Genomic DNA, 11,583 nt, shown 5'->3' with positions numbered 1-11,583 from the left:
AAGACCCTTCAAAATGACCTCGAGTCTCTGATGACTCGACCGAATGAAGTTCCAGGTCGAGTGTAGGAATGGAAGAAATCTTTTGCTAGGTGCGGCGCTGACGTCGCTCTGTCCTTGGTCCGTGTTCAGTGCAAGGAGGCGCGAGAGGAAAAGCTGGCTGCTATCCAAGTTGCCAACACCAGGAAGCACAACTTTCAGTCTTTCATGGAGACCTTCATCGCTACTGCCACTCGGATTGCTGATGGGATTGACTTGGACCAGTTTGTCGCACCCTCCAGTCCTCTGCCTGAGGAGTAAAAACTTCTATGCTTAACCTTAAATTTGCCTCGGAATGCCGAGTGGATTTTGTAACCGTTAAACTCTTTCGGGCTGAATGCTCGAGTACTTTGATCTGCGGTCAGGGACCTTTAGGATTTATCTGAACTTGGTTTATCATTGAATATCTTCATGAATTCTCTATTGAGTGGAACTTGTTCTTCACTCGACACAACTTTTGTATTTGTGGTGCAGCTCCGAAGAAGAAGGTAGCAGTCGACCTGCACCTCGTCGTCCTAGCGGATTGGGATCGAGCGCACGTTGTATTTGTGGCGAAACTCCGAAGAAGAAGGTATCAGTCGATCTGCACCTCGTCATCCTTACGAATTAGGATGTGTTTCATACTTAGGAGAGTACTGGACTGCAGCCAAGCCTCCGAGTGGGAGGGTCGCTCTCCACTCGGTAGGATTTCCAAACTTAGGCGAGTACTGGACTGCAGCTGAGCCCCCGAGTGGGAGGGTCGCTCTCAACTCGGTGGGATTTTTCAAACTTAGGCAAGTACTGGACTACAGCTAAGCCCCCGAGTGGGAGGATCGCCCTCCACTTGGTAGGATTTTTCAAACTTAGGCAAGTTCTGGACTGCAGCTAAGCCCCCGAGTGGGAGGATCGCTCTCCACTCAGTAGGATTTTTCAAACTGAGGCGAGTACTAGACTGCAGCTAAGCCCCCGAGTGGGAGGCTGGCTCACCACTCGGTAGGATTTTCAAACACTGAGGTGAGTACTGGACTGCAACTAAGCCCTCGAGTGGGAGGATAGCTCTCCACTCGGTAGGATTTTTCAAACTTAGGCGAGTTCTGGACTGCAGCTAAGCCCACGAGTGGGAGGCTGGCTCACCACTCGGTAGGATTTTCAAACACTTAGGCGAAACGGGTTCGCAGCTAAGCCTTCGAGTGGGAGGGTCGCTCTCCACTCAGTAGGAGTTTTCAAACTTAGGCGAGTACTGGACTGCAGCTAAGCCCCCGAGTGGGAGGATGGCTCACCACTCGGTAGGATTTTCAAACACTTAGGCGAGTACTGGACTGCAGCTAAGCACCCGAGTGGGAGGGTCGCTCTCCACTCAGTAGGATTTTTCAAACTTAGGCGAGTACTGGACTGCAGCTAAGCCCCCGAGTGGGAGGCTGGCTCACCACTCGGTAGGATTTTCAAACACTTAGGCGAGTACTGGACTACAGCTAAGCCCCCGAGTGGGAGGCTGGCTCACCACTTGGTAGGATTTTCAAACACTTAGGCGAGTACTGGACTGCAGCTAAGCCCCCGAGTGGGAGGCTGGCTCACCACTCGGTAGGATTTTCAAACACTTAGGCGAGTACTGGACTGCAGCTAAGCCCCCGAGTGGGAGGCTGGCTCACCACTGGGTAGGATTTTCAAACACTTAGGCGAGTACTGGACTGCAGCTAAGCCCCCAAGTGGGAGGCTGGCTCACCACTCGGTAGGATTTTCAAACACTTAGGTGAGTACTGGACTGCAGCTAAGCCCCCGAGTGGGAGGCTGGCTCACCACTCGGTAGGATTTTAAAACACTTAGGCGAAATGGGTTTGCAGCTAAGCCTCCGAGTGGGAGGCTGGCTCGCCACTCAGTAGGATTTTTTTACAAACTTAGGTGAAACAGATTCGCAGGTAAGCCACCCACTGGGGGATTTCTCACGCAAACAGAAGCAACAACAATCACTGGAAAAATTATAACACTCTTGTCTTTGATAAATAAACTACAGAAGTTTTTTCTTATTACATCTCATCCGAGTGAGAATTCAAGTGTAAAAGGGGCGGAGCAGCTCCGCATTCCAAGCTCGTGGCTCATCAATCTGGCGATTGACATTGTAAAGTTGGTACGCTCCATTATGGAGGACTCTGGTGACGATGAAGGGACCTTTCGAAGAAGGAGCGAGCTTGTGTGGTTTCTATTGATCCACTCGGAGGACCAAGTCTCCTTCTTGGAAGGCTCGACTCTTCACATTTCTGGCATGGAATCGACGAAAGTCTTGCTGGTAGATGGTCGATCGGATCATGGACATTTCTCTTTCTTCTTCCAGGAGGTCGACTGCGTCCTGCCGGGCTTGTTCTGCTTCATCTTCAGAGTAGAGCTTGACTCGGGGTGCATTGTGAAGAAGGTCACTCGGCAAAACTGCCTCAGCTCCGTAGACCAGAAAGAATGAGGTTCTTCCAGTCGACTAGTTCGGGTGGTCCTCAATCCCCAAAGAACTGATGGAAGCTCGTCGACCCATGCGCCTGGTGTGTGCTTGAGATCGCGCATCAGAAAGAATCAGACAATTTGCCCTTTCCGCTTGTCCATTTGATTGGGGGTGAGAGACTGAAGCGTAGTCGACTCGTGTGCCTTAAGAGGTGCAAAAAGCTCTGAACTTGTCCGAATCAAAGTTTGACCCATTATCAGTGATGATGCTATGTGGAACTCCATATATATTTGAATATCAACTCTCTGATGAAACTGATAGCAGTGCAGGCATCGAGATTTTTGATAGGCTTAGCTTCAATCCATTTGGTGAACTTGTCGATTGTCACTAACACATGAGTGAATCCGCTCCTGCCTGTTCTCAGTGGTCCAACCATATCCAATCCCCAAACAGCGAAGGCCCAGATGAGTGGAATGGTCTTCAGGGCTGACGCGGGTTTGTGGGACATGTTGGGGTAGAACTGACATCCTTCGCATTGGTCGACTATCTCTTTCGCCATTTCATTTGCTCTTGGCCAGTAAAATCCCGCCCAATAAGCTTTGGCCACAATGGTCCGAGAGGACGCATGATGACCACAGGTCCCCGAGTGGATATCATCAAGGATTATCTGACCTTCTTCTGGTGTTATACACTTCTGACTGACTCCAGCCGCGCTTTCTCTATACAACTGTCCCTTTATGACTGTAAAAGCGTTGAATCGACGGACGATCTGTCGAGCCTCTTCTTCGTCCTCAGGGAGTTCTTTCCTTAGGATGTACGCGATGTATGGCACCGTCCAGTCGGGAGTGATGACCAAGACTTCCATGATCAGGTCGACCACTGCTGGAACTTCAACTTCAGTCGGATCCTTGGCACTTTTTGGCTGCGAGGCTTGTTCAGTGAAAGGATCCTCTTGAACTGATGGCGTGTGGATGTGTTCCGAAAACACATTGCTGGGAATGGCTTCTCTCTTGGAACCTATTTTTGCCAAATCATCAGCTGCTTGATTTTTCATTCGGGGTATGTGATGAAGCTCTAACCCCTCGAATTTCTTCTCTAGCTTTCTCACTGCATTGCAGTAACCAGTCATGGCTGGACTTCTGATGACCCACTCCTTCATCACCTGATTAACCACCAAATCTGAGTCGCCATAGACCATGAGGCGACAGACGCCGAGTGAAATGGCCATGCGCAACCCATACAAAAGTGCTTCATATTCTGCTTCATTATTGGAGGAATCAAAGTGAATCTGGAGAACATATCTGAGCTTATCCCCTCGGGGGAAAACCAATACTACCCCAGCACCAGAACCATTCAGCATCTTAGACCCATCGAAGAACATGGTCCAATGCTCTGAGTGAACTTGAGTCGGTAGTTGCTGTTCAATCCACTCGGCGACGAAATCTGCTATTGCTTGGGACTTGATAGCCTTCTTTGCCTCAAACTTGATATCTAGGGGAAGGAGTTCAATCGCCCATTTTGCCACTCGACCAGTTGCATCTCTGTTGTGCAGAACCTCTGACGATGGAGCGTCACTAATGACTGTAATGGAATGGTCAGAGAAGTAATGTGCAACCTTCTTCATGGTCATATAAATCCCATATACAAGCTTCTGGTAATGAGGATATCTTTGCTTTGATGGAGTCAAAACTTCAGAAACATAATATACTGGGCGTTGAACTTTAAAGGCTTTTCCTTCTTCTTCTTGCTCGACCGTAAGTACTGTACTGATGACTTGTCTCGTGGCTGCAATGTAAAGCAGCAAAGGCTCTTTGCTGATTGGGGCAGCAAGCACCGGCTAGGTGGAGAGCAGAGCTTTGAGCTCTGCAAACGCTGCATCAGCTTCCAGAGTCCACTCGAACTTGTCTGACTTCTTCATCAGTCGGTAAAGAGGCAATGCCTTTTCACCGAGACGAGACATGTATCGATTTAAAGCGGCCAAGCAACCAGTAAGCGTCTGGACGTCGTGCACATGCACAGCATGTTTCATCCAGAGTATAGTACCAACTTTTTCTGGATTGGCGTCGGTTCCCCGTTCAGAAACGAGAAAACCGAGTAACTTTCCGCCAGGGACTCCGAATGTGCACTTTGATGGATTCAGCAAGGTCAGTCAGCAGGTCTGAACCCTTTCATGACTTGACCACAATATCATCCATGTAAGCTTCCACATTCCGACTGATTTGAGTGAGCAAACACTTCTGAATCATCCTCATGAACATGGCTCCGGCATTCTTGAGGTCGAATGGCATGGTGACATAACAGAAGCACCCGAATGGAGTGATGAAAGATGTTTTGATCTCGTTGGGTCCATACAGAGGGATCTGATGGTACCCGGAATAGGCGTCTAAAAAAGACAGTCGCTCACATCCCACAGTCGAGTTGACTATCTGGTCGATGCGGGGGAGAGGAAAATGATCTTTCTGGTAGGCCCGATTGATATGTTTAAAGTCAATGCACATGCAAAGTGACTTGTCCTTCTTGGGGACCATGACAACGTTGGCGAGCCACTCTGAGTGGTAAATCTCTCGGATGAACTCCGCTGCTAAGAGCCGAGCCACCTCCTCACCAATAGCCTTTCTCTTCTAGACAGAGGACCGTCGGAGATGTTCTTTGACAGGTTTCACTTTTGGGTCGACTTGTAGGCGGTGCTCAGCCAGCACCCTTGGAACACCCGACATGTCGGAAGTCTTCCATGCGAATATGTCCCAGTTCTCATGGAGGACCTGGATGAGCGCTTCTTCCTATTTGGAGTTGAGTGTTGTTGAGATATGAGTTGGAGCAGCATTGGGATCGGTCAGGTGAATGTGAACCAGCTTTGTTTCGCCAGACGACTGGAAAGCTGATTCCGTAGCAGGCTTCTTGGCTCGCAACAAATCACTCGGGTCACCAGTCTTCTGGTACTCCTGTAGCTCTACCACTGCCATCTGGGCATCAGCGATATTTGAGCCTTTCTGAAGACATTCTTCTGCCTTCTTCCGATCGCCCGTAACACTGATCACTCCTTTGGGACCAGGCATCTTCAATTTGAGATACACATAACATGGTCGAGCCATGAAGCGTGCATAAGCCAGCCTACCCAAAATAGCTTAATAAGCACTCTGGAAGTCCACAACCTCGAACGTCAACTTTTCTTTGCGGTAATTCTTGGAATCACCGAAAACCACATCGAGAGCAATTTGGCCGAGTGACTCAGCCTTCTTCCCAGGAATGACTCCATGGAAACTCATGTTGCTGGTACTAATTCTGGACATCGGAATGGCCATCCCTTTCAACATCTCTGCTTACAGTATGTTCAAACCACTGCCACCATCCATCAAGACTTTGGTCAGTCGAGTGCCTTCGACAACTGGGTGGACCACCAAAGCTTGCCTCCCAGGGGTGGCAATGTGCGTTGGGTGATCGGACTGGTCGAATGTGATGGCAGTCTGAGACCACTTCAAATAACTGGGTGTCGCCAGAGCAACCATATTCACCTCACGGTTGATAACTTTCAGTTGACTTTTGCTTTCAACATCAGCAAAAATCATCAGGGTGGAATTGACCTGGGGGTATCCATAATCACTATCTTCCTTGTCCTCAACTTTGTCCGACTCCTTTTCCTTATATTTGGGATGTTTGCCCTGGAACTGCTGGATCAATAGCCGGCACTGTCGAGTGGTATGTTTCGGGTAAATGAGTTTACCCTCTTCATCTTTATTTGTGTGGATGTGACAAGGCAAATCCAACACATCATTTCCGACTTGGTCTTTAACTTTCTTCGGGTTCCAAGGCCCTTTGGGTTTCCCTTTAAACTTTCCTTGAGTTAGAGCCAAGGTTTCCCCAGGAGCAGCAGGCTCGGCTTTCCGCTTCTATTTCTGATTGGAATTTCCTCCTCCGGTTTCTTGGTCGACTGACTTGAGCTTGCCACTCCGGAGTTGATCCTCATCTTCACCATTAGCGTACTTGGTGGCGATCTCCATCATCCGATTCAGAGACATGTCTCCGGTTTGACCGAATTTCAGATTCAGTTCTCTATACTTGACGCCTTCCTTGAAGGCACAAACTGCTTGGTGATCAGGCACATTTTCTACCGTGTGATGCAACGTGATCCATCTCTGGATGTAATGCCTCAAAGTTTCATTCGGCTTCTGCACACAAGACCGCAGTTCTGTCAGCCCTGCCGGTCGCTTGCATGTTCCTTCAAAAGTTGTGACGAACACTCGGGCGAGATCTTCCCAAGTGTAAATGCTTCTGGGTGCTAACTGATTCAGCCACGCTCTAGCTGAGCCCTCCAACATGAGAGGCAGGTGCTTCATGGCCACTTCATCATTGCCACCGCCAATCTGGACAGCCACTCAGTAGTCTTCAAGCCAAGTATCGGGCTTGGACTCACCAGTGAACTTACTGACTCCAGTGGCCAACCTGATGTTGGGAGGAATCATTGCGGCCCTGATGGCTCTACTGAAACACTCTGGCCTTGAAACATGCACTCTGCTGCTGGTAGGTGCATCTCTGTCGTGGCCTTCTCGGTGGGCTCTGTTCCTGTCGACCAAACCTTGAACGAGAATGGATCTCGCATCAAAGCCTGATTCCCTAGGGTCGACTGGAATCCTTCGCCCAACACTATGAGGGTGCCGGTCATCCTGCTGTCGAGGCACGTACGGTCCACTCCTCAGGGGAGGGGTGGGCACTCGACGTTGATCGTCATGATCGAATCGGTGATCATACTGCTCACGGTTCCTGTACTGATCATGCCGGTCTCCACGTCCCTCATGCCTCAGGGGCGATCTTGGGCTGTGAGTCGACTGGACTGTGTCTGCAACAATGGATCTGCTAGGGATCCTGTTCCGCGACTGAGAAACAGCGGAATTCTGGTCTCCTGCTACCCGGAGTAACGCTCTGATCTGCAGCAAGCCTCTGCCAGCCTCTGACTGGGAAGGCTAAATCGACTCTGCTATACGGGCTGCAGCTGCTAAATTCTGAATCAGAGTTCGATATACCTGCAGGGGCGGAAAGAGCTGACGGCGACTAGATTCTGGAACCCGTTGTCATGCACGCTCGTCGAGTGCTCGCTGGAGGTTCTCCAGTTGAGTGCGCTCAGCCATGTTGGCCAGGCGTGCGTCGTCCAAGGCACGGGCCTCGGGGGTTTCTCCAACGATTGGAGTGTGCAGTGCATCCATGTTCCAGCGACGAAGTTCTTCTCGCTGCAGCGACGTGAGAGGCTCGGGGAGATATTCCTCATGGGGATGCGACGGGTCGCCTCCACCAGCGCCTCCGTCGTCGCGGGAAAAACCGGGAGGGCCGCGTGGTCCATCAACCATCAGAACCTCTGCTGCCGGATCACTAATGTCGCACTCGGATGCGGTCTCTGCGGAGCCAGCCGAACAGACCGTAGAGAGATTCGTCAGGCTCGATCGCCGCGACTTGAAGGGTGGCCGACTGGCGTGCCACCGCGTGTCTCACCCACCGCTGAAGTCTCGACCGACCGGAGCGCTTGTGCCGGCGGGAAACAGGGAGGGAGGACAACACAGGAGCCGACCGATAATGGGTCGACGGTTGCCACAAGAGGACGTCGCGGACGCATGCGCGAAAGTGCATTGCCCTGTGGACAGGAAGCGCGTCGACGTCGAGCGGGGCCTCCTGAAGCCAAGATGAGTCATCGGCGATGAACGTGAGCGCGCCGAGACGGATCTCGTGGCCCGCCACCAAATCTCCGCCAGAAACCATGATGATTTGGATTGGAAAAAATCACAACTTCTCCAACAAGTCGCTAAGACACCTGCCCCACGGTGGGCGCCAACTGTCCTGGTTCTAACTCTGACACTAATGTAGGGGGGTAGGTATGGAGAGGCAAGATCTTAGCTATGTAGTAGTTGTAAGCACACGAGGTTTACCAGTTCAGGCCCTTCTCAGACGAAGTAATAGCCCTACGTCTCAGAGCCCGGAGGCGGTCGACTGGATTATGAGTGTGTGAATTACAGGGGTGCGAACCCTTTACATTGAGGAGGGGGGTGGCTTATGTAGAGTTCGCCAGACCCCTCCGGCCCTTAGTTATGCAGGGTTTAAAGTACATTAAGGCCGGGCGTTACTGGTAACGCCTCTAATAAAGTGCTATCATGACCATAAAAGCTACTCAATGACCGACCGTTAGCGTGCGGAGTGGCTTTATGTCTCCTGGCCGTCGAGTGGTTGGATCTTGGTCGAGTGATTGCTTCATGGTCGAGTGGAACACCTCCAAGTCGATTGAAAGGTGATTTCTTCTAGGGATGTCCTTGGGTAGGGTGGTTAGGACAGGTCCATGACCCTACCCTAGGAACATGGCTTCATCACTGCCATCACCATCCAGCCTTCAGACGGCCACCGAGATGTTCTATCTGCGTCTTCTGCCGCCCGTAGCTTGCTAGGTGCTCCTTTTTCCCTTCTCGCCTCCTTGACCTGCCTCCTGAGGAGAGGAACAAGAAAGGGATTACGGGCACCTTATCTCTTTTTAGTTTGTAAGCCTTTGGGCCTTTGTTGAATTTAAAACTTGCAATCCCATCATTCATGTTTTTCATTCCCTATGGACTGTACCTGAGTGGAATGTTTTTAATGAAAAAGGGATGCTTGCCGGGTCATTTGTTTGCGGGTAGAACCCACGACAAGGAGTAAATCCTTGATATCTTTAAGATAAACATTTCTTTGCCCAGCAATAGGCCTTGCCGTCTCCCCACTTCGCTCGACCTTTCTCACGCCTTTGGCGGAGGCAGGGATGAGGCGGGTTTAGGCTCCTCGTTCTTTCCTTTTGTTGCCGTGACTACGACCAAAACTCGGTCCCAGGGACGGGCCCTAGCGCCTGGAGTCTGGGGAGCACGACAGTTTGAGGATAAAACGAGGTTTCACATACCTCAGTCCATAATGGAATGCATGATAAGGGATGAAGAACTTATGTGAAGCTGCAGTCCCCGGCAACCCTGGTTTGCCATGGGTGAATCATTGCTCTTGTAGCCCCCGGCAATACTGGCTTGCTGGGGGCTAGATGCTAGTCTGTTCCTCTTCTTTTTCTTCCCACGTGGTTCGGCATGGATATCTGTGTGTCCTATGAACCAAGGAAGACAAAAGAAAGACAAAGAGACGCACACTCGACCTCTAAGCTAGGGGTTAGTCGCCGCTAAGCACTATCAACCCTAACCAAGGACGAGACTCGACCTAGCATGCATGCTATAACTTAGGGCGCCAGCGCTTCATTTATTTATGCTCAGGGTCTGCGCCTGGCTTTGTACAAAGGGTTACATGCGTCATCGGCAAGGCTTGTACAAAAGGTGGCTTGCCGGGGGGCCCGGCAAGCCGTGCCTCATGGGTAAAACTTGCGAAGATGCTCAATGTTCCAGGAGTTACTCACCGGAACGGCATCTTCGGTCTCCAGGCGGACTGCGCCGGGCCTAGTGACTCGTATTACCCGATAAGGGCCTTCCCACTTTGGCGTCAACTTGTTGGAATTCTTGGCCGATTGAACGCGCCGAAGAACAAGGCCGCCTTCCTCAAAGCTTCGGGCATGAACCTTGCGGCTATGGTAGCGGCACAAGGCTTGATGGTAGCGCGCTGCTCTCACAGCCGCCCAAAGACGATCTTCCTCAAGGAGCGTTGCATCATCTTGCCGCAGTTGCTCTTGCTCAAGCTCATCATAAGCGAGCACTCGAGGTTACCCGTATATGAGTTCAGTGGGGAGAACTGCTTCTGCCCCGTATACCAGGGCAAATGGTGTCTGGTCGGTGGCTCGATTTGGTGTCGTTCTGATTGACCAAAGAATCGTCGGCAATTCATCAATCCAGTGCATTCCACTCTTGTGCAGCCTGTCAAAGGTCTTTGTCCTCAGGCCTCGCAGTACTTCAGCATTTGCCCTCTCAGCTTGACCATTGTTGTGTGGGTGAGCAACGGAAGCGAAATAGACCTTGCTGCCGAGGTCTTGAATATACTGCATGAAGGTCTGGCTTGTGAACTGCGTGCCGTTGTCGGTGATAACCCTATTGGGTACACAAAAACGGCACACCAGTCCTTTGAAGAACTTGACGGCTGACTGTGCTGTGACCTTCCTCACTGCTTCCACCTCTGGCCACTTTGTGAACTTGTCGATTATAACGTACAAGTACTCAAAGCCCCCGACAGCGCGGGGGAAAGGGCCCAGTATGTCGAGCCCCAGACCGAGAAGGGCCAGGAGAGAGGAATTGTTTGAAGGGTTTGAGCTGGCTGATGAAGCTTCTTTGAATTGAACTGACACGCTTCACACCTGGTGACTAGTGTCGTCACATCCTGGAGGGCAGTGGGCCAGAAGAAGCCTTGCCGAAATGCCTTGCCGGCAAGGGCTCTTGACCCTATGTGGGGTCCACATATGCCTCCATGTATCTCCGCCAACAGCCCCAGTCCTTCCTCTTGAGGGATACACTTCAATTTCACGCCGTTCGGTCTCTTTCTGTACAGGACGTCATCGACGAACTGGTACATAGCAGACCGACGGGCTACTTTTTCTGCTTCTTCCTGCTCCTCAGGAAATTCCCTAGGTTGGAGGAATCAGACGGTATGTTGTGCGCACGCTGGAGCCTGGGGCTCGACGGCGAGGACTGAAGGCATTTCCTCCGCTACAGGAGCGGCTGTCTCGACGGCAAGAGCTCGACGCTCCGCCAGAGCCAGCCGTCCCGTGGCGGGCTCAGTGTCCCCGGCAACATCCTTGCCTGCGGCTTTGGGGGCTCGGCGGGAAAGTACTTGCCGGGCCCTAATTTCCTCCTCTTGTTTTGCTCTGTTGATGGATCAACGGATGGTTGAGTTAGCCGAAGCACAAAGGTACCTGGTTCCACAGGTAGCTTGAGGGCAGCGCATCTTAATAGGTAATCGGCGATGTCATTCTCCGCTCGGGGAATGTATTCTGCCTGTATACCGTCAAAACGCTCTTCTAGCTTTCTCACTTCATCGACATAGGCCTTCATCAACGGGCTCTGGTAATCCTTGTTGATGTGCTTGATGACAAGTTGCGAGTCGCCTCTGACTACGAGTTTCTTGATTCCGAGGTCCACCGCGATCCTAAGACCGGCAAGCAGCGCTTCGTACTCAGCCGTATTGTTTGTTGACACCTCCCTAGGGAAGTGCATCTG

Source organism: Triticum urartu, chromosome 5A (assembly GCF_056163025.1).
Source record: "Triticum urartu cultivar PI428250 chromosome 5A, HENAU_Tu73, whole genome shotgun sequence".
Lineage (NCBI taxonomy): Eukaryota > Viridiplantae > Streptophyta > Magnoliopsida > Poales > Poaceae > Triticum > Triticum urartu.
Note: the sequence above shows the minus strand (reverse complement) of the source record.